Source organism: Gymnodraco acuticeps, unplaced genomic scaffold, assembly GCF_902827175.1.
Source record: "Gymnodraco acuticeps unplaced genomic scaffold, fGymAcu1.1, whole genome shotgun sequence".
NCBI classification, from domain to species: Eukaryota; Metazoa; Chordata; class Actinopteri; order Perciformes; family Bathydraconidae; genus Gymnodraco; species Gymnodraco acuticeps.
Genome location: NW_022989867.1, coordinates 3,442,874 through 3,464,691, shown reverse-complemented (window position 1 = coordinate 3,464,691; position 21,818 = coordinate 3,442,874).

Here is a 21,818-nt window from a genome sequence, read left to right as displayed (position 1 = left end):
GTAACCACTTTGATTGAACTAGGCCAGTAGGTAAGGACTTTCCACTGGATAATAACTGCAGTATAAAAGAATGCATGACTGAAGTGATGGAGACCATGTTGAAGGCAAACACAAAGAGGAAATAACAGGTCAAATCAAGCAAATCCCCTCTCAGATTCCACAGCAACCAGAAGAACATAAATACTGGCTGGTGATTTGATTCATCAGCTTTGTGATGGAATAAAAAATGCACAGTGCATTTCCTTAGCTGTGGGTGAGTCCACTGACACCACTGACAATGCTCAGTTGCTGGTGTTTGTGAGTTGTTATGATGAGGCAAAGGGGGAGTTTGTTGAAGATGTGTTGGGCCTGACAAACCTCAGTGGACACACAAGGGGGAATACATGTATAAAGCAATAATGGGAATGCTGAATGAAAGAGGGTGCAGCTGCCTTTATTCATAACTGTGCAGCTCTGACACTGCGACTCTGAGGGGTCAAGCACAGACACAATAACAATGAAAACTGCTGCATACAGATTATTTTTGTTTTTGCAACCTCGTGTTAAGAATCTTGTTGCAATTGTTTAAAAGTTTGAATGACCGTAATAAACGGACCTTTGTCTTATTGAAACATTTATTTTGGACCTTTAAGATTTGTATTTGAGTACCCCTGCCCTAGATCTAGTCTCTAGCAATTCTGCTTAAAGTGCACCAGATTGAAGCATTTTACTTTAAAATGTTCAAACATTTCTTCCCGGTATGCCTGAGAAGGCAGATATGCTTGAACTGTTTTTAAATGGGGGGGGGGGTTTCCTTTCAAAGTTGGACTGTTGCACTGTTGTAGCGTCAGTGGTTCTCAGGTTACAGTTAGCAGTGAATATAAACAGACTGATTAATGTGAATATTACTGTAAATTAACCTGTGTAAAAGTTTCTCGAATAAATGTAATTTTTTGGTGGAAGAAGCATGTATCATTTTTTTACCCTGCCCCTCAAAGAATCGGAATTGAGAACCGTTAAGAACCGGAATCGAAAAGTAGAATCGGAATCGGAATCAGAATCGTGGAAATTCAAACGATACCCAACCCTAGTTAAAACTGAATCGTGCATCTGAGTTCCTGTGAGCCCATCCTGTCACAAGGTTGTAATTGAAATAAAAAAGGAAAGTGAAACTTATGCTCGTCACCCTCTCCCTCCGGTCCACATTAATACAAATGATCCCAATACGTATTATTGTATGAAAATATCTTAAAATCAATACAAATGTATTTATTATAAACGTTAGTCCTTAACATCTATCACTGTGTATATCACCATTCAAACATCTTTTAAAAGTTGAACAAACCCCACACAGCTCAGTAAAGACTGTGAGATGTTGACTTTATTTGATCATTTCAGTAAAAACTAACGTTCATATTTCTCTTTTTGATTATAATACTGATGAACGTTAAAAACAAAGCACTTTGGCAACTTACCACATACGTTTTAAAAAGCTTAATAAGCACCGTAACTTTCATAATATAATTTCTCGGTAATAATCGGTTGTTTCCGTGAACGGCCGAATGTTGTGTCACGGTAAATGTTGTGACCGCAAGGCATTGTGGGGCAGCATTTTCTCCTTTCCTTTCGCAAAGCAAGTTCCAGGCGTGTGGCGCAGTGAATTAGTGCGCTGATCTTCGAATCAGAGGATAGCAAGTTCGAGTCCCACTGCAGTCAGCCTGTCGTTGTGTTACTGGGCAAGACACTTAACCCCAAATTGCTCCAGTGGGGATTGCCCACAGTATTGAGTATGTAAGTCGCTTTGGATAAAAGCGTCTACAAAGTAACATGTAATGTCCAGTGTTACCTAAGCTAAAGGAGGTTATAAACAGGGCTGCACATAACTGGTGCGCAGGTGCGCACCCCCCACCAAAAAAGAAGCACCGGATCATTTGAAAAAAGGCGCATTTGCAGAGAGAGAGAGAAGGGTCTGCTTTATGCGCTCCGCGCACAGTAACCCCTGCTGCGAGGCTCCGGCGAACAGTTCATGAGCGTGCTAGATTTATCATTAGGATACTTCCTTCTGATACTGCAGAGATTTCATGAGCTGAAGGTACGTTTCATACTAAAGCAGCTGGGCAGCAGATACTGTTGCGTCACACACAAGCTTTGCTGATTTGGATTTGGGCTGGAGAATGCTTGCACCAGGGTGCGCTCCGGTAGTTGCAAATGGCACGACATTTTAGCACTAAGTTTCTTAATCATTTTCTAGATATTTAGTCTCAATATGAAATGATAAAAATGTTGGAAACTATATTTCCGCCCAGTCATTTTTGATCAATGAATGGGTGGGCCCAGTGACAGAGTGGGTGGGCTTAGGCCCAGTAGGCCCACCCATAACGCCACGATTGGTTTAACGTATCTATAAAAAATGGTTCACATTATTTTCTTTGCTTAGTATTTCATGACTTTTTCTAATTTAGTGAGGACTAATGGGTAAACATAAAATTAACATGAAGATCTTTTTTAAATGTCCTGAACACACTTTGTACGCATCGGTGTTCCTTGGGGTCAATTTGACCCCAGGCTGTTTTAGTAGTATAAAACATAAAAATGTCAATATTTTACACATATTTGTGTTGATTGTGTAGGATGGTATTGAGGTGACTATTACATGCAAATGTATCATTGTAAAACAAAACTATCCTCTGCTTTATTGGTCCTTTAAAAACATCAAAAAGATCTTACTTTAACATTTTGTTTCAGTCAGTGAGATTTTATGCTGATTTATATATTTTTCGATAGTCACATAATAGGAATTCTGGATGTATAAAGGGGTCTGCAGGGGGGAAGGTTGGGGTAATGTTTTATTTAAATGGTTATTTAGGTAGTCAACTAAGATACCTAAAGCACCAGAGACATACATGTTGGTTAAAATGTGGAATATGATCATTGTCTTGAGTTTTAAACTACTGTGGTCAAATTGACCCCAGAGGATAAAGGGTGTGAAGTAAATCTGAGGATAACAGGAGGGTTACGTTTCTTAGCTCCATGAGGTATATTTTCATTTAATTATCTTGAACCAAATCCCTGATTGGTTAATTGTTGATCACATCTACAACACATGATGTCCTCGGTCTCTCACATCTGAATAGTTAGTAACGGCCCCTACACACGGCGGCGTGCGTTGCCGCTTGGCAGTGGGCGTGTCTTGAGCTTGGGGAGTTTACGCGAGCAACAACCAATTGCATAAAAGGTTGTCCATGTCACAATTTATATGATGAACATTTATGACATTAATGTCTATGGTGCTATTTTACGAAACATTCCATGCTGGCTAAATACTGTCTATGTCTGCTAGCTGTCCATTCAAACGAAGTACACTAGATATAAAATCCCCAAACAGGCGAAAACCTACAAGTTTCACCCACTGTCTCTGCCACCTCCCTCCATGCCTGGCTCCTCCGGTTTTTATCCCGGTAGATGAACAGAGACTGATCATAAAGCACCGGGTAATTCCCTACCGCTACGATTATTTTCTCCTCCATTTTTTGGCATATGAGGAAATGAACTGCGGTCTGGCTCTCCCAGCATACACTCGGTTTGATTGGCTAGCGCTTGTACTGGCAGATTTGCATAAGCGGAATTTGATTGGCTGACGCCTCCGTCGAAGCGTCAAAAGTAGAACATTGCTCTACTTTTGCAGCGAGCACCGCGAGAGAAGCTACGCTTTGCTCCCACAATGCAGTTCGGCGAAATGTGACGTCACCCCATTCAAAGTGAATGGACAGAAGCGTTGAAGAGTCAACGCATGCCGCCGTGTGTAGGGGCCGTAAGAGGTGCCTGCACTCTCAATAGCGCTGGCTGTGGAGAGCAGCAGCCTCAACTTTTCCATGCAGTTAAGGGTAGATTTATGAGGAATTAAAGTGTAAAAGACAAACAAACAATTAACCCCAGACCACACACATACACGTCACGTACACAAAGAGAGACACCAATTGGTGACAGGGCATCAGTGTCTGTTACCAAGTTAAATGATGACAGAAATGTTGGGTTCTAGAAACAGGTCTGTCTGAAGTGTTTCCCTGGAGAGCGGCCTACATCATCCATTAAATATTTCAATCCGTGTGTTCATGTCGGGTAGGCAAGTCTCACACACACACACTCTCTGTTAATGAATATTAAGAGGGACATTTTCCTGAGGGTGAGGCCCCTCTTATTTATTCCCTTTATTGTTTTAAACTCTCTTCTCTCCACTGCTTTTGGTCTCTCTAATTTCATTGTGTGTTCATCAGTTGCGTGGAGCTTGCATCATTACACAGTGTTGACCTGACTGAGAGAAATGCAGAGGAAATAACGAATGTGCTGTGCAAATTAATACCGGGAGAGGAAGAAAGAACAGATCAAATCAGAGGACGGTTGGGATTACAAATCAAATTGCTGTGTGGATGCTAAGGAGGTGAAACAAAATAGTTTGATAAACACATAAATGCATCAATAATTACCATCAAAACATCTATGATTCTGAAATGGACCAATCTGCATAATGAGTACTTTTACTTTAAGCATATCTTGATGCTAATACGTTTGCAAAAGGTTACATTTAGATTTTACCAAGCAACAAGCAACATGATTTTTTTGTCAGCTTTCACATTTCAATGTATTTAAGGCAATTATTATTTTATATTGTGAAAATTACTACCATTTGTCTCCACAAAATGTGTCTGTAAAACGTGGTAAAAGTGGTTCTTGCAGTGAGACAACCGAACAGCATGATACTACAGTTGCACTAAGTTTTGACAGTGGCGAGCCGTCAGGGCCCTGTAGGCCCTCTCTGAGATACATTACAAATATATATTTTTTATTAATATATTTTGTATTAGTTTTATCAAATAACTTGATTTTATGGCATTTGAAATAAATCCTTCGAATCTGCCTATTCAGTTTCTGTTGGAATGTGAAGGGTTAAATGCCGTCTCTGCGAGTTACTGTGAAGACGGGAGAGCTTGGTGGTCCTGCTGCAAATTCACAGAGGGCCAGCTATAGTAACTCAATGAGAGAGTAATGTCAAATGACAGTACAATTGACCAATCATATCTTCTCTCTAAATGGGTGGGATTTATTATCACAAACGTTATGACAAGTTCCGCTCGCTGTGAAGTTTATGCATGTGTTATAACAACGGGTCAAGCTAGGGGGAAGTAGCTAATTAGCATACGTTTGTTCTTGATGGCTCACGTAGTGATGAGTCTGATGACATTGTTGCGAAATTATTAACTGATTGAGTTACAAAAAAGCAAAGGAGATCAGCTGCATGACCCCGCCATCAAGGGCTTCCTCCAAAAGGACAGGAGGATGGACTTTGTGTTTAAAGGGGACCTATCATGCAAAATGCACTTTTGTACATCTTTTATACATGAATATGTGTCCCTGGTGTGTCAGGGAACTCACCAAGTGGCAGAAAACACAACCCTCTCTCTTTTCCTCCATACCCAAATCTCTAAAAACGGGGCTGCAACGGATCTGATACAGACTGATACAGATTTGAAATTGTTCTGACTTCAGAAACAGGGAGCTCCGCCTATATGGCCAACTCTCAACCTATCAGGGGAATTGGGGGTTGGGCCACGGCCGGCCATTGCCGCTCGAAAGCGCTGGAGACGCTGTAGTACATATGCCAGGCCTGTAAGTGGCGCTGTAGTCTGCCACAAAAGCAGCGAAGAAGACTTCCCGTGCATGGTTGCCCTTCTGTTTATTCTCCGCTGTGGCTCTTTTTCTCCCTCCCTGAGGCAAGCGTTTGCGCCTGCTGCTGTAATTCAATGCAATCCCTCCCTGCCGAGGCAAGCACTGTAATTCTCTCCGGTAGTCCACCAGCAGATGACAAACACCCACCTCTCCGCAGGAACGAGGGGACCGTGCAGCAGAGTTTCAGTTAGATTTTTTTTCCGCCGGTCAACATGTCCGTTAAAGTTTAAATATTCCGGACATAATTAGAAAAGTGCCGGTCAAAAGTCTTATTTATTGAGCTTTAAAACAAATGAATAATGACTATATAATCATATAAGAATAAAACACGGAGGACGAAGATCTCTTTTTCTCCCCCTCTTCTGAGAGCCCAGCAGCTGATCTCAGAGCACGCTCACCTCTCCTGCAGGGGGGCGTGGTCAGCGGCAGCTCATTTGAATTAAAGCTACCTCACAGAATCAGCCCTTGCAAAAACAGGGCTGGAAAGAGCAAATAGAGCGAAATGAGGCATGGCTAAAATGCAGGATCTGTTTGCTATTTTGAAAAAAAACTTCACAGACATGTTTTATATAGGTATGGCCCTACAATATATTGTTCAAATATAGCATGATAGGTCCACTTTAAGTGATTTGATCATCAAAGGCAGTGGCGAGCCGTGACTTTTATACCTAGGCACTCTGACCGCCCCCCTTCCCTCGAAAGAAAAAAGAAGAGTTATTACGTCCCAGCCAAGGGGCAAACTCTGGAGAATAGCCGGGACGCCAATACGGAAGTGCCACACACTGCAGTTCATATATTGGCCGATAGGCGATGGCTGCAGAAAGGAGCAATTTCCATAGACCCCCATGTTAAAATGCCCAACTTTACAGCAGAAAAAAACATGTTTCTACCCCTGGCTCCATACATTTTATTATCGATATAGTTAGATTCCACCTTCATGATTATGGATCTGTGAGTGAATTGTTTTCTATATTAGGTCTTAACGATTTTTCATAAATTAGGGCGTGGTCACATTGAGTGACGGCTCTGTCAAGTGACTGCTGCTGCTAGCTTCTTGTCTCTCTGCTAGCTGCTCCGTGAAGCTAGCTACAGGGACTCTGCCTGGTCAGTTCATCCAGGGAACACAACTTGAAGCCGGACGTGGTTAATTGTTCTTCATGCTTATATATCGGACTATTGTGACTCGCTCTGCGGTTAAAACAGACGGTGCATGAATGCGGTTTAGCGGTAAGTGAAATTCGAGTGCTTTATTTATGTGTTAATGATTTTAATCAGCTACGTAATTAATGTTAAGGGTTAGCGTGTAGCGAGTGGTAGCTACATTGGTGCTAACGATGCTAATCGTAGCCTCCAAGTTAAAATAATAGACTGTATAAATAAAGGTTAAAACGAAATAGACAAGTGTTAAGCGTTAAGTGGGATAATACTGTTGAACAAACGGCTTCTGTTTGAGGTTAATAAAATAGGGTCATCCTTGTAACTTAGAGAGATATTTTATTATGTAGGTAGGAACTGTATGCATCGCTAAGGTTAATTTAAATTGGCTATGCTCAAGTATGTAGACAAGTTAACGTCGAAGTAGTGTATGTGAAATCAACCTCACAATAAGATGTGTATATTACAATTATTAATGTCATATTTCAAGATGATTACTTAGATATTACAATATGGTTGGTTGAGCTGGAGTTCATTATTGAGCTGGAGTTCATTATTGAGCTTACACGTTAACGTCACAGTCATCTGAAGAACGAACCCAAACCTTGTTGTTTTTATTAATTGCATTACCAAATGGGTATCAAATAAACAGTAAGCATTGGTAACACAACTTCCAAAGTTACAGTAAAATAAAAAGGACCCTGACTCGGACAATACACAATCCAACATGTTCAACAGAAGAGAATCAGTTATATTGTTTGTACACATGGTACTTTACATATATATATATATATATATATCTGTTTGTTTAAGGTGTCCAGGTGATGCAGACAGGCTGGACCAGAGAGTGAGAGACAGAACTGGACTCCTCACAGCAGTGAACTTCAGCACAGGTACAAAGACTATTTTTTTTATACTGTACAAAGAATCAAGAAAGATATTGGTTTAAATAAATGAAGTATTGACTTGAATACACTGATATACATTCCATTAAACAATACTAAATACTAGATCACCTACACATCAGTTAAGTTGAGGGGTTTTTCCATGCAAAAAGTTACATTTAGCAATATGACTTTGTCAGCTTTCTAATGTAATGTATTGAAGGCAAAGATATTGAACACATAGTGAGAACTGCTACTATTTATCTCTCAATATTGTCTGAAAAAAACGTGGTAAAAGTGATTCTTTCAGTGAGACAACAGAGCAAGCTTCTACAGTTGCACTACGTTTTGTAACAGTTCAATATTATTTTGATAATAACATACATTTCAATGTTGATGAATTTCATACTGTTCATTCATAATCTGATTGTCTTTATGGCTCACTGTTGAAATAAAAAAAAAACATTACAATTACAAAATAATGATATCTACAGCCCCTAAACACACAAACACACCGCTTTCATAAATAACACACTTGTTCTGCAATAATATGTTTTATGTTTCCTGTCATTTTTGTTAGGAAAGGACATGCCTGAAAGACACGACATGTTCTCCTTCTCTGATGGTCAAGCAGAACATCCAAGAGGAACATTAAAAGCTGATGTTATGAGATTTTAAGACCAGTACACTAAGAAACTACTTTTATTGTAAAAATAGTCAGCTGATCGAATTCACCTATTTCCACATCTACATTCCATCAGCTTATTATTTATATTTGCCTCACTTTATGAGCTTCATATCACTTGTGCCTTGTACCGCAGAGTTTGCCACGTCACAAATAAATGGGGCCAATCTTCAGTCAGATGTGAATGTGTAATCTAACATTTTCAGTAAGAATAATGGACGAAAGGAGTGCAAATACAATTTATTGAAATGTGAACCAAAAGTTAATCAAATGTTTTAAATAAAAAGCACATATGGACAGAAGGTGTAAACCTATTAAATGTATAAGTAAACACATTTAGTCAAATAAAGTGACAGACTAGGCCTGTGCAGTTGGTATCAGCTTTGCCCAGCATGGGCTCCTCCATCAGGCCTGGTCCTCCTCGCTGAGGAAAGACCCTCAGTCCTCTCCAAACCAACAGACAGGAGGTTTCTCCCTGAAGTCTCTGCAGCTCTCTGGACACCATGCTGTCTCAATCCGTCTACACTGAATATGAGATTGGGAAAATGAAAATAATAAATGCTTTAGACAATAAGAAACATAAAGTTGACTGTTGAGTTGCTCAGTTTTTTTAGATTGTCAATACTATTACTGTATAACTAATATATCAGGTTAAGAGGCACATTCAAATAAAGATTGGTCTTTAAATACATGTTGTCTTTTGAATTGTTTGTCTAAAGTCAAGGATCTAGAACTGGTACTTATTTTTAATGATACAGTCTGGTTATTATGCTGTTTGGAGGAGGCCTCACAGGTAAGAGCACTAACTAGCTACCATCACATGTACCTTAGCTTGACTTAAATGTATTAAACGTATAGTTAAGTGATATCAAAATACAAATAACTAATGTCATGCAAACATATTAATATTTGCTTGATTCCAGTGTTGAATTTAGCACAATTGCATACAAACATTAAGGGGTTTTAAGATTCTAAAGTATTATGCTAAAAACTCAATAACTTAGATTATTATTTATAGTTTTGCTGAATAGTTTCATGTCCGCTTACCTTAGAAACGTAAAATGTGACGGCAGTGTGCAGATGGGGAGCATGTTAGCTTAGCTTGGTAGTTTCAGCTAGCTCTGGAACTTCCAGCTCGGTGGCAGCAGGTCCCGCCTCGGCTTCGCCTCTTTGCCCTTATTTGGAGCAGGCTGGAACAGGCGGGAGTTGAACACTGTCATCACTGTCGAGCCGTTAGTGGCCGACTCCGCCTACTAAGGGCTTCTCGGCAACTCTGCAGAATCCTATGGGTGACGTCACAGACCCTACGTCCGTTTATATATACAGTCTATGGTCACAGCATATACTTCAGCGGAATATCAAAACAACGGCCCGGGGTGCAAAACGCATCAATGACAGCGACCCTCTACCACACAAAACAACACCATTTTTATAAACACCTATCATGACAGGGCACCCACAGCCAAGTAACAATTACAAATGAATGAAGTCTGCACGGCGCCCCACATTGAAAATGACTTAGGCCTACCTTTGATGATCAAATCCCTTAAACACAAAGTCCATCCTCCTATCCACAGTTGAAGTACTTGATGGCGGGTCATGCAGCTGATCCTTTGCCACTCCAGTTTATCATTGTAACTCAATCTTGATAATGACTCGGTTAATAATTTCGCAACGATGTCATCACTATCACTAACATGAGCCATCATGAACGAACTTATGCTAATCATAAATCTATCGATCATAAATCTATCGATTAGATTTATGATTATAAAAGTAGATAGGGTAGACATTATGGGGTGTAACGGTATACGTATTCGTACCGAAAGTATTCGGTATGGGCCCTTCGGTTTGGTACATGTGTGTACCGAATTAATATAACGTTAAACGTAAAAAATAGAGAATGTGAACAACTTTTTGGAAGTTATCTCAGGTGCTGCGTCGCAGCATTCAGAGTAATTTGCTCACATTGGGTTCAACGCGTCATAGAGCGACCAAGTCATTTCATTGGACGAGAGGCACACTATGAGAGCTGGTCACAGGGATGCGTTCAAATGTAGTCAGTAATTTGAGGAACTGGCGAAATGGCGAACGCAGATAAAGTTGAGCTCGAAAATCCTCCAGCATCATTGAAGTCTCCGGTTTGGGAACATTTTGGTTTCGCAGTTACGTACAAGGATGACGGACAAAGACAGGTGGACCGAACCAAAGCTGTTTGTCGGCATTGTTCAACTAAAATTGGTTACGCGGCTGGCAATACATCAAACTTGCACACTCATTTGAAAAGGCATCACCCGAACATGAATATCACTGGTACCAAAAGAAAAATGACTGAAGTGCAAACCCAACTCCCACTAGCATTTAAGCCTCCACCACTCGCAAAAATGTTCAGACCGAGCCAAAGCTAATACAAACGCCAAATATCCTTATATTGCCATGTTAGCAAAGCGCTACCTGGCTGTTTCTGCTACCTCTGTCCCTAGCGAGAGGGTGTTCTCCACAGCAGGAGACATTGTTAGTGCCAGCAGATCTGCCCTTTCAGCAAGCAATGTGGACAAGTTCATCTTTCTTTAAACAACATGAAAATACAATGACAAGCAAGCAAGTCCTAATGTCAAGCTGGCTGCTTAGGTTCTAGTACAGTACAGTTCAAATACAGATTATTTCAGTTCATCGAAATGCTGCACCTTAAAGGTGGGGTAGGTAAGTTTGAGAAACCGGCTCGAGATACACTTTTTGTTATATTCCATGGAATGCTCTTAACATCCTGATAGCAATGAATATCTGAAGTGCTTTGACAATAAATCCATAACAAAATGTAATCTGTGGAAGCCGTAGTACTGTAAAAAGCCTACCTGCCTGTCAGCCTTCCATCTGTGCGCAAACTTATCTCGTGCCCTCATTGGTCATGTGCGCATTCGTGTGTGTTGGAGGAGGGGCTCTGTAAGGAAGTGGCAGATTTGTATGGGCTCAGAACAGTCTCATAATACACACATGCACACAGAAGGATTCACACTTGTATTTCCGGATCCACACTTGTGTTTTTCAAATACATGTAAATAAAATCCAAATGCACAAAAAAGTTTTACATATGTATTTTTGATCCTCACATATTTGTTTTCCGTTTAAAACCTCTGAACCTGCAAACACAAACCGCTGTGCATTCGTGTGTGTTTTTTTTTTAGACTCCCCTGACGGTCACCCGATTCGTACTTGTAATTTTTTCTATCTATAGCCAATCAGATGTCTCCTTCATTCTAAGCCAATCACATGAGCGCGCCCCCACGAGGGTATGATTTATTGCGTTCATGACACTTCATATACGCATTTTGCGCTGTGACGTTATCTTCAATGCGAACCACAGAAAACCAACATCAGCCGTTAGCTGTTAGCACAGCTCCTCATATCTGGTCAGAAACTAGACAACAGTTAAACAAGTACAAACCACAGACTGTCTGTGTCATGGTGAATACAGTCGCTGGTTTATTTATGTCTGTAGGCCGTTGTTGTGAGTGTGGACGGTCGGAGCATATACTGCGTTAGCTTAGCCCGATCTCCATTCAGAAAACACGCATTTTAAAAGGTTTTTCGCCTGCCGTCTGTCTGCAGACTTGTCAAATTCATGGGTTTTACTAACCGGTATCAGTATGTTGTTACTTTGGCATCATTTTGAAACGTGTATTACAATTAAATCACGGTAAAATATGTTCATTGTTGTAGATGTATCCCCCTTGCCAGCGATTCTCTCACTATTTTAGCATATTCAGTCCGGTTGTTGGCCCGGAAAGAACGCCGGGTTACGTATTGTAACCCATGTTATATTAACACAGGTGGAGCCCTCTACTGGACCCTATAGGTACTACTACCTTATCATGCAAGCATTCACCTACTGAGATTTCTATAGACGTAGCCGGCCCTGGGGCGGGCCTACCTGAATGCGCGCGCATCTCACTTCCATATAAAAGGAGGCCTCGCCTCCCGACCATCATCCTACACCACTCTTCAGCCAGCGGTATAGGACAGTGTCCCAGGGTAGAGGGCTCCGCCTAGGGATGGGTACCGAGCCCCGGTATTAAACGGGCACCAGGGCTGAATTATTAAAGACTGTGGTACCGTTAAGCTCCGATACTTTTTTTATCGGTACTGGAGACATGTACAAAATATATGTATTATTGCTACACAAACATTATATTGCAGTTTTAGTGTCGCCAACTCCGTTTCTAATATGCAATAAGACTACAAAATGCGTCTTTTTAGTATTTTCGATCTTTCCAACCCAGGCGAGAGATCTCTCTCATGTAGCAGCTGTGTGTGTGTAAACTGCCCCACCTGCTTGCGAGGGGGCGGGGCAGTTTACACACACACAGCTGCTACATGCAACAACACACACACGGTGTGGTTAAACTTTACCCATCTCGATGTGGACAATGCTCGTTACCAAAAGTGCTATAAGAGTTTAGCATGTAAGGGCGCACGAGCAATTTGTCTAAACATTTAGCAAAAGTGCTCCACATTCAGACAGAGGAATGCACCGGGTTCGACTGTCTTTCTAGTAGCTCTGTAGCCCCGTCCACGAGTAACGTTTCCACGTCAGGTGTTATGTATGCTAGCAGCAACACACAGAGTTAACTACATTATACAAACATGGGTTAATGATTAGAGGTAACTGAGTTATTTATTTAAGTTTCAGCTATTCTGTTTACAGTTCTGTCATCAGATTATTTAATACAATGTAGTTTCTTTTGATGTGAAATATTATGCATTTAATTTAAATAAAAAGCAATGTTAGTTTTGTTCACAATTTGTTTCGTTAGTTTACCTTTTTTATCTCTCCAAAAGAACCGATAAGAGTACCGTTAAAAGACCGTACCGATAAGCGGTATCGATAAAAGTAGTAGTACCGTTAAAACCATAACGATACCCATCCCTAGCTCCGCCTGTGTTAATATAACAAGGGTTACAATACGTAACCCAGCGTTAAATCTCTCACAGGCTCCGCCCTCTACTGGACTCTATGGGTTTGATTGAAAAGTGTATTAACAGCTTGTATATACAGTGGGTGGAGCCCCGATGTATGCACGCACTGTCCCTGACCGGCTTTAGCAGCCGCTGCGCCTCACTCACCTCTCCCTCGGTTGTGACCGTGGAGAAGTCCGGGCTGCGGCCGATAGAGCACACCCTGACGCGCTTGCCTTGCAAAAAAGTGTGCTCGAAAAACAATGCTGAGGGCTCCCCTGCGTCCGCCTATAGGCAGACAGAGAAAGTCTGAAGCCCTGTATGGGTTCACTATGCACTCTCTCCTGAGTCCCTAAAGAGCACGGGGAGAGCGCAAGTGCCCCCTATGTCCCCACACTCAAATATTGACCCCGTGCAGAGTGTGTATAGACTATAGTATGGAGGGCTCCTACCCGCCGGCAGGCGAGGGGAGCCCTCCAGCCCTGTCAGGGCCCAGAGCACCTTACGTCAGCCCGCGACCCTCCAGGGGTCCGGAGAAATGTAAGGGCATTTACGCCCGGGGAGAGGGTCAGATGCCCACTGACCCACAGCCCCCCCCCACTCACCAGTCCTGTGTTGCCCCAGCAAGCACAGACGTTGAGAAAGAGCCAGACATATCCAAGAGATAACACTTTATGAAGGGGCCTGGCATTGACCAAGGTGCCGTGCATATATCCTCCACACTCGCACCGTTGAATAAAGCTGTTGATGCAGCCACAGCCTCTCCCTGCCTGCTCGTAGGCGTGTGCAATGCCCTCGCAAAGCCAGCCTGCAAGGTGTTTCTTGGACAGAGCTTTTCCAGTCACCACGCCCCCGAAGCACACAAACAGCTGTTCAGTGCGTCTAAGGGTAGCTGTAAGCTCTACATAACATGCTAATGCGCGCACCGGGCAGAGGAGGTGTAATTTTGCTTCCCTGGCCCCACCATGGGGTAGAAGACTAAATCCCCCCAACTGAATAACCCTCGACCTGAACGCACTCCTTAGGCTCTTGGGCACAAAGGAGGGGTTCGGTCTGAGTGTCGCCCCGCTCCGGTCACCCCGAATCAGTAAACAGCTCGGGTGCACCGACAGAGCGCTTAACTCGGACACTCTTTTGGCTGACGTTAAGGCAAGTAGCAGCACTGTCTTCCATGACAGTGCTTTCAGGGAGGAGAGCTCCAGAGGCTCAAAAGGATCTGTGACCAGAGCCTCGAGCACCAGCGGCAGGTCCCACTGCGGGGCGGAAGCGCGCACTACTGGGCGCAGCCTCCTGACCCCCTGTAAAAACCGCAACATCTGTGGATGAGAAAAGGCCGTTGAATCCCTCATGGCAAGACGAGATGGCTGCTGCATACACCTTTACCGTAGAATGAGCAAGCCCTCTGTCCACCAATAAAACCGATGTATGCTGACGACACGGTGGTTTACACTCATGGGAAAGATGCTGAACAGGTTGCCTCTAAGCTCTTGTTGACACTGCACAAAGTTGCTCAATGGTTAAATAACTCGTGTCTTACTCTAAACACTAACAGAACAGTGACAATGTATTTCACGAATAAGAAAAAAACAACCACGGCTTCGTGTGAATGGTAAAATAATTGAAAACGTCAATGAGGTCAAATACTGATTGATCTTGGATGCCAATTTGACTTTTGAAAGCTATATTAGAAGCATGACTAGAAAGCTGAAATATAACATTTTCAAATGTAAACATATTAGGAAATCATTAACTATAGAATCAATCAATGTTTATTTATATAGCCCAATATCACAAATGTTACATTTATCTCAGTGGTCTTCACAGTTTGTACAGGATATCAGTATGACAATACGACACCCTCTGTCCTTAGACCCTCACATCGTACAAGGAAAAACTTCCAGAGAAAACCCACAGTTTAAAGGGAAACATGGGAGAAACCTCAGGGAGAGCAACAGAGGAGGGATCCCTCTCCCAGGACGGACAGACGTGCAATAGATAACGTGTGTAAATCGAAGAGATAATACATTTTACAGCGTAGGTAGACCAAATGTTTGGAAAGACCAAATGTTTGGAAATGCATGTGTCTATAATAAGAAGATGAATCCACGAGGATGTCAGCAATCCTGTGGGAGCCATCAGGGAAGTAGTATGGTGAGAGTCAGGCAGGACCGCAGAGACTGGTTCAGCCACAACTCGAAGTCCAGGACTCAGATCCAGTACTCAGGATAGAGGATCCAGGACACACGACCACAGCAACAAGATTAGCCTCGACTCAGGATCCCGGCGTATATAGACACAAGGAATATAGGAAACACTAGGAAACATAGAAGCATCGAAAACCTTTTTGCATGCCATGATACTATCGCATTTTCACTACTGTATAACCTGCTGGTCCCAAGCAACTAAGACTGCTATGAGACCACTTGAGGTTATTTATAAACAAGCCTTAAAGGGAAATGGAAACACTTTTCAAACTGCTTTCCATGCGACAATATTCCCATTAGGAAATGTATTTATCTAGTCTATTTCCAATGTAAACGATCGAGATACGCAAATTTATTTTTTGAAATACGTGCCTAATGACCTTGGGCGCTTCCATCGATCCGGGACTTTCCCAGTGACGTCACTGTGTGGGTACGGCTTCCTGGGCCAAAGCTCAATACAGCTGCAAACAACATGGCATGCAATGCACCAGTGGTTTACAACAAAAGAAAACGGTCGTCGTCAGGAGCGTATTGTATCGCCCCAGGCTGCACAAATGGTTTTTATACAAAGAAGGAAGAAGTACATTTCCATAGGCTGCCACTAAAGGATGAGAAGCTGCTCAAAGCATGGGTTATTTCCAGTGGCGGCTGGTGGAAAATATTTTTGGTGGGGCTATTGATATAGTGAGTAAAACAATTTTTTTTGGGAGAAATGACCCCTTAAATTAGGACTTCTGGTGATGTAATGGCGCGTTTCCAGTGCAACGCGGAGCTCGCTTTAATGCTGCGTTCAGACCGGACGCGATGCGAATATTCGCTTCGCTCTAAACCAGGGGTGCCCAACCAGTCGATCGCGGGGAGATTCCCAGTCGATCGCGAGATGTGTCTAAAAATAGAACAACAACATTCTGTTTTATCGTTAATGTCCTATAACATAATCTTCCCGTGCCAGAATAATGCACTTGAACGCATCAAAGCTTTGTGATTGGCCGGCGTGACCCCATGTGTCGGGGCGTGGCTGGTGGCCAGTGGGCACTATTTCGCTGACGTTGTCCGTGTCAACAGGAGTGACAGTCCGCACACACACAAGACCGCAATTATGGCAGAAGCAAAACAGCCCAAAATATATAATTTTCACTCCGAGTGGGAGGATGATTATTTGTGTATCTATTCCAATTCAAAGTCCATCTGTCTCATCTGCAATGCGAGCGTGGCTTTATCGAAGAAGGGTAATTTAGGAGCGGCATTTCAAAACAGTGCACAAACGCTACGAGATGGAATTCCCTCCTAATTCTGCCCTACACTCCCAAAAGGGGAGGGGCCTGAAAGGACAGCTAAATGCACAGCAGTCCATTTCCACCAGGCCCAACAACAAGAGCAAGGCTGCTACCAGAGCATCTTATCGTGTCAGTCACGTTCTTGCGAAACACATGAAGTCTTTCAAAGACGGCGAAGTTGTGAAAGAAGCATTCCTGGAGGCTGCCGACGCGCTTTTGGGGGACAGTAAAAATAACAGTAGCATTTCAACAGGTTTTTGATATAATAAAAACTCAAGTTAAATACCGTTATTAATCAGCTGTAAGTTTTTGTTTGTTTCAACTTATTCATTACAATTATTGTACAAAATGGTATAAGAATGCAAACATTAAGATCTGTTCTGTTTAAATTGATTATAGTCTATTATCAATTCAGGTTAAGAAACTAGTGTTGCTTGCATCCTATTTTAAAAGGCATTTATTTTTATACTCCACTAAAATGCAACAAAAAGAGGGTTTGATTCTATTAATTTTGTCTTTTTTATTGCACTTTGGCAGCAGATTCCTGTGTAGCTTCAGATCTGAGTTGTCTTATTAGTAAGCCTCATTTATACTTTTGTAGCAACACTATTTTTATATAAGGACAAAGAAAGGGTTCAGAGTCTTTTCTTTTTTCCCTGTGTCATATGTGGCAGCACTGTTCAATGTTTCTTGAAAACATTACCCACTGTAGTGACGTGTGAATAAACTCCAACTCTGTATCAACAACACTGTTGTGTAGCTTCAGTTAAATACTTGTATGTGTGTAGATTAGAAAGAGGTAAGATAAAGGATCTGCAGTATTTTATGAAGTATTCATCGTACAAAGGTCAGTTTTATAAAAGTAGAAGTGTGTATTCACCTGGTAGTAGGCTGTCAGTAACTACGCCTCTCTATTTGGACTGGTAGATCTCGGAAGACTGGCAACTTTAAAAGTAGCTCTCGGTTAAAAAAAGGTTGGGCACCCCTGCTCTAAACGCTCCTATCGCATCGCTCAAGTCGCTCGAGTTTCACCGCGGCTGCCAGCTGTGTTTACTCGCATCATTCAAACAAGACGCGCTGGCTCGGGAGCTACAACTACAACAAGATGAACATATTTTACCGTGATTAAATTGTAATACACGTTTCTAAATGATGCCGACGTAACAACATACTGATACCGGTTAGTAAAAACCATGAATTAATGCTTTGACAAGTCTGAAGACAGACGGCAGGCGAAACACCTTTTAGAATGCATGTTTCCTGAATGGAGCTTGGCTAAGCTAACGTTATATATGTTCCGACCGTCCACACTCACAACAACGGCCTATACAGACATAAATAAACCAGCGACTGTATTCTCCATGACACAGACAGTCTGTGGTTTGTACTTGTTTAACTTTTGTCTAGTTTCTGAACGGGAAACAAAATATAGCATTTACCTGTTTGCATCGTTTGCATCCAGCTAGCCTCGTTGATACGTTTTGTCTTTTTCACGAGCTTGCTGTGATATATACAAATCGGGTTGGTCCGGTCCAAGGTCTTTAAGTATCAATTTATCTCCCAAACTTCTCCTTTGGAAAGGATTGGAGAGTAGCTCTTGCACGGAATTGGGTGCGGACCGAGGTCCGGCGACTCCACCTGCACACCATTCTAAATACTGCGTCACCTTGGTCACTCACGAGTCTAAAAAACAACTCACGTCACGTAAGCAACGTGGGCGTCAACGTGGGCGTCAACGTGAGCGCCCTCGTGACCAAAATATTTGAAGGCGCTGATTGGCTGAAATTATGTTTCGGCGGCACAGTTTACTATTGAGACCTTTGCAACGTGCTGGTTGCTGCTGTTTGTCTCGGGGGCTCCACCCGGTAATGATAAACTAATGCCATGGGCAAGGCCAGGCAGGAAACATGTGACTTATCAGTAACTTTAGACACAATTTTATCGTAACACAATTTTAAACGAGATTTTATTATAGATTATACATTTTACCGATACCAATTGTATGATATGTACCTTGTTCATTAAAAATAAAAATATAAAATATATATATTTTTAAATGTTTTTTTTTAAAATATTTTTTTTTTAATTTAATATTTTTTTTAATATTTTTTTTTGAATGTGGGAAGAGGTGGGGCGGCGCCCCTAGCGCCCCTATGGGCCGGCCGCCACTGGTTATTTCCATGACACGGTCCGATCCGCCGCTGAATCAGTACGCACGTGTGTGCAGCGAACACTTTACAAATGACGATTATGTCCACAAAATGAGGTTTGATGAGTCTGGATGCCTGGTTCAATACAAAACATCGGATTTGAAGCCAGAATCTGTTCCCACAATATTCGATTTCTCATCGTATGCAGTCGGGAACACCGACCGTCCCAGCACGTTGGCCGCGCAAGACAATGACACCAGTGTCAACAAACGTGAAGTTCGAGCCACCAAACGAGCTGCTTCAGCTGCCGAGAGAGAGGTAAATATTGCAGCACTACCATATTACTACTACTACTACTACTACTTTCCCGGGTCGCCGAGGGTGCTGGCGTTGTTTGTTCGCCGCTCCTCCGCCCCAAATATTGTTCTTTAGTCCAGATCAGAACCTCTCCTGTCTGGCTCTCTACTTTTGAAACGTCAGTCATCAGCAAAAATAGCAGCGTCTCTATATCGAATCGACACAGATCTTTGTGTTGTCATCTCCTACCTGCTGGCTCTTTCCTGCTCACCGGTCCCTAGCCCGCTAGCTAGCTAGCATTATCGGACCTAGCAGGCTGCTACCTAGATGCTCCTCGGCTCCCTGAAGTCTGCTGAGCTAACATTTCTGTCTCCACCCCAACTCCACCCTGACTCCGCGGCTCGTGTGGGTCTTCCCATCCCGCTGCGATCAGCCGGCTTCCCCGCTGAAAATTAATATCCGGTATGGATACCCGGAGCGAGGACCCACACAGTGACGTCACCATTTGGGACTCCCCTAATGGCAGCGGCCTGGTCCCGGAATTCCCCACCCGGCCGGCAGATAATTAATTTTCTTTTGGCGAGTAATATCATATACAATAAATATTACGATCAATATCCATTGTAAAATGAATAAACTACCGGAATATTATAGCTGTAATGGTGTTTCCTTTCCCCTTTAACAGTTATGGATAGAAAGTCATTAAAACACCATCATTGCAATATACTGTCCAAATACAAACTTTTAAGTTTTGATAGTCTTGTTCTACTTTCCCGAGTTCGATTGGTATTCAGAATCATTCACAATTCTACAACACCACCGTTGAGGAGCTTTTTTCAACTTCGCCATGAGCAGAGTTGCAGAAACTCCAGGGGCCTCATTTATAACGCCTTGCGTAGGATTCACGTGAGAAGGTTGCTTACGTAGTGTTAGAAATTTAAATCAATATTTAATGATATAAGATAGTTTAAACATACAGTCATTTTATAACTGTTTTATTGTGAAAATACTTCCGCCTGTGGTTAAAGTTTATTTTGAAAAGCTATTCCGGAAGGGATCTCCGACATACCAACAGTAAGCTTGACTTCAGGTTTTACGGAAAACATGATTCCAGCCGTTAAACTGTATTAAATGAAAAGTCATGAAAGCGAATGAGGAGAAAAGGCTTGTTTAGTTATGTATTGAATGTCAAAATCCTCTGTTATGTGCGATATCGGACATTGGTGAAAGGAGGGTGGAAGATTACGCCACAGCCGCCATTGAAGAGGAGGAGCCAAATGAGATATATAATCAGGTGACGGAGCTTTGTGGAGCCTCTTCTGCACGGCCGTGATTGCGAGAGGGAGCTACAGTTCCCCTCTCTCTCTCTGAACCATATTATGCTTGTAACATTACCGCGCCATTTTAATTAAAGTACCCATTTGAACCTGTGCCAGAGACTCCATTGGTCTCATTTATCCTAAGCTTCTCTCCTGGACGCGAGAATAACGAACAAAGCTAATAGTAGTACAAAGCAAAAAAATAGGTACAGAAATGTTCCGATTCACAAAACATTGCGAACCGGCGAGGGAAGTGCGTACGGCACTTCCTACGCCTGTTTCCCTTTTATAAATCACAATCAACTCGAAATGCGGCGCAGCTTTTGCGCCCATGTTTGCCTATAAATAGTCAAAGAAACGCCCATTCATTCATTCATTCTGACTGACTGCATGAAGAAGATCGCAGGAAATGACGACAGAACAGCTAAAAAAGACATCTCACACCGTCAGATTTTGGTTATTTTGGGGAGGTCGAGATCAATCATATTGGTTGGTGGATGCAGTTTGAACCAGAGTAGCAGCATAGAGGTCGGATCGTCACCAAAATAAATAAATAAGTGGTCCGAAAAAGGTTAATGACAAAATAAATACACATAGCCTTCCTCAGGCAGTGTGTTTGTACCGGGGACAGGAGACCCCCTCTTAATGAGAGACTGTAAGAAATTATCGGGGAATCCCTCCGGAGTGGAGTCATGACGACTGGATCTGAATTATTTGTTTGTATTTGGTGGTTTGTGTTCCAGCTTTCGATCAGCAACTATATATCCATAATCCACCAGTTAAAAGGAAATACAACTAATGTGTTGTGTTATATTAGCTGTACAATTGACCACATATGGTGTTCTTAGTTTCCATACCTCGTGTTTTACGAGCGACTTATCAAGTCTTGGCAAAGTCTGTGGCCAACAAGGCGGCGGAGCGGACTCCGCCCTGCCTGTTGATATAAGCCACTGCGGCGCTGTTGTCGCTCCTGACCAATACATGTCTCCCTTGAATTAGGGGCATGAAATGCTGAAGGACTAACACTACCGCCCGTAGCTCTAGGACAGGGGTGCCCAACCTTTTTTGAACCGAGAGCTACTTTTAAAGTTGCCAGTCTGCCGAGATCTACCAGTCCAAATAGAGAGGCGTAGCCATTATTGACAGCCTACTACCAGGTAAATACACACTTCTACTTGTATAAAACTG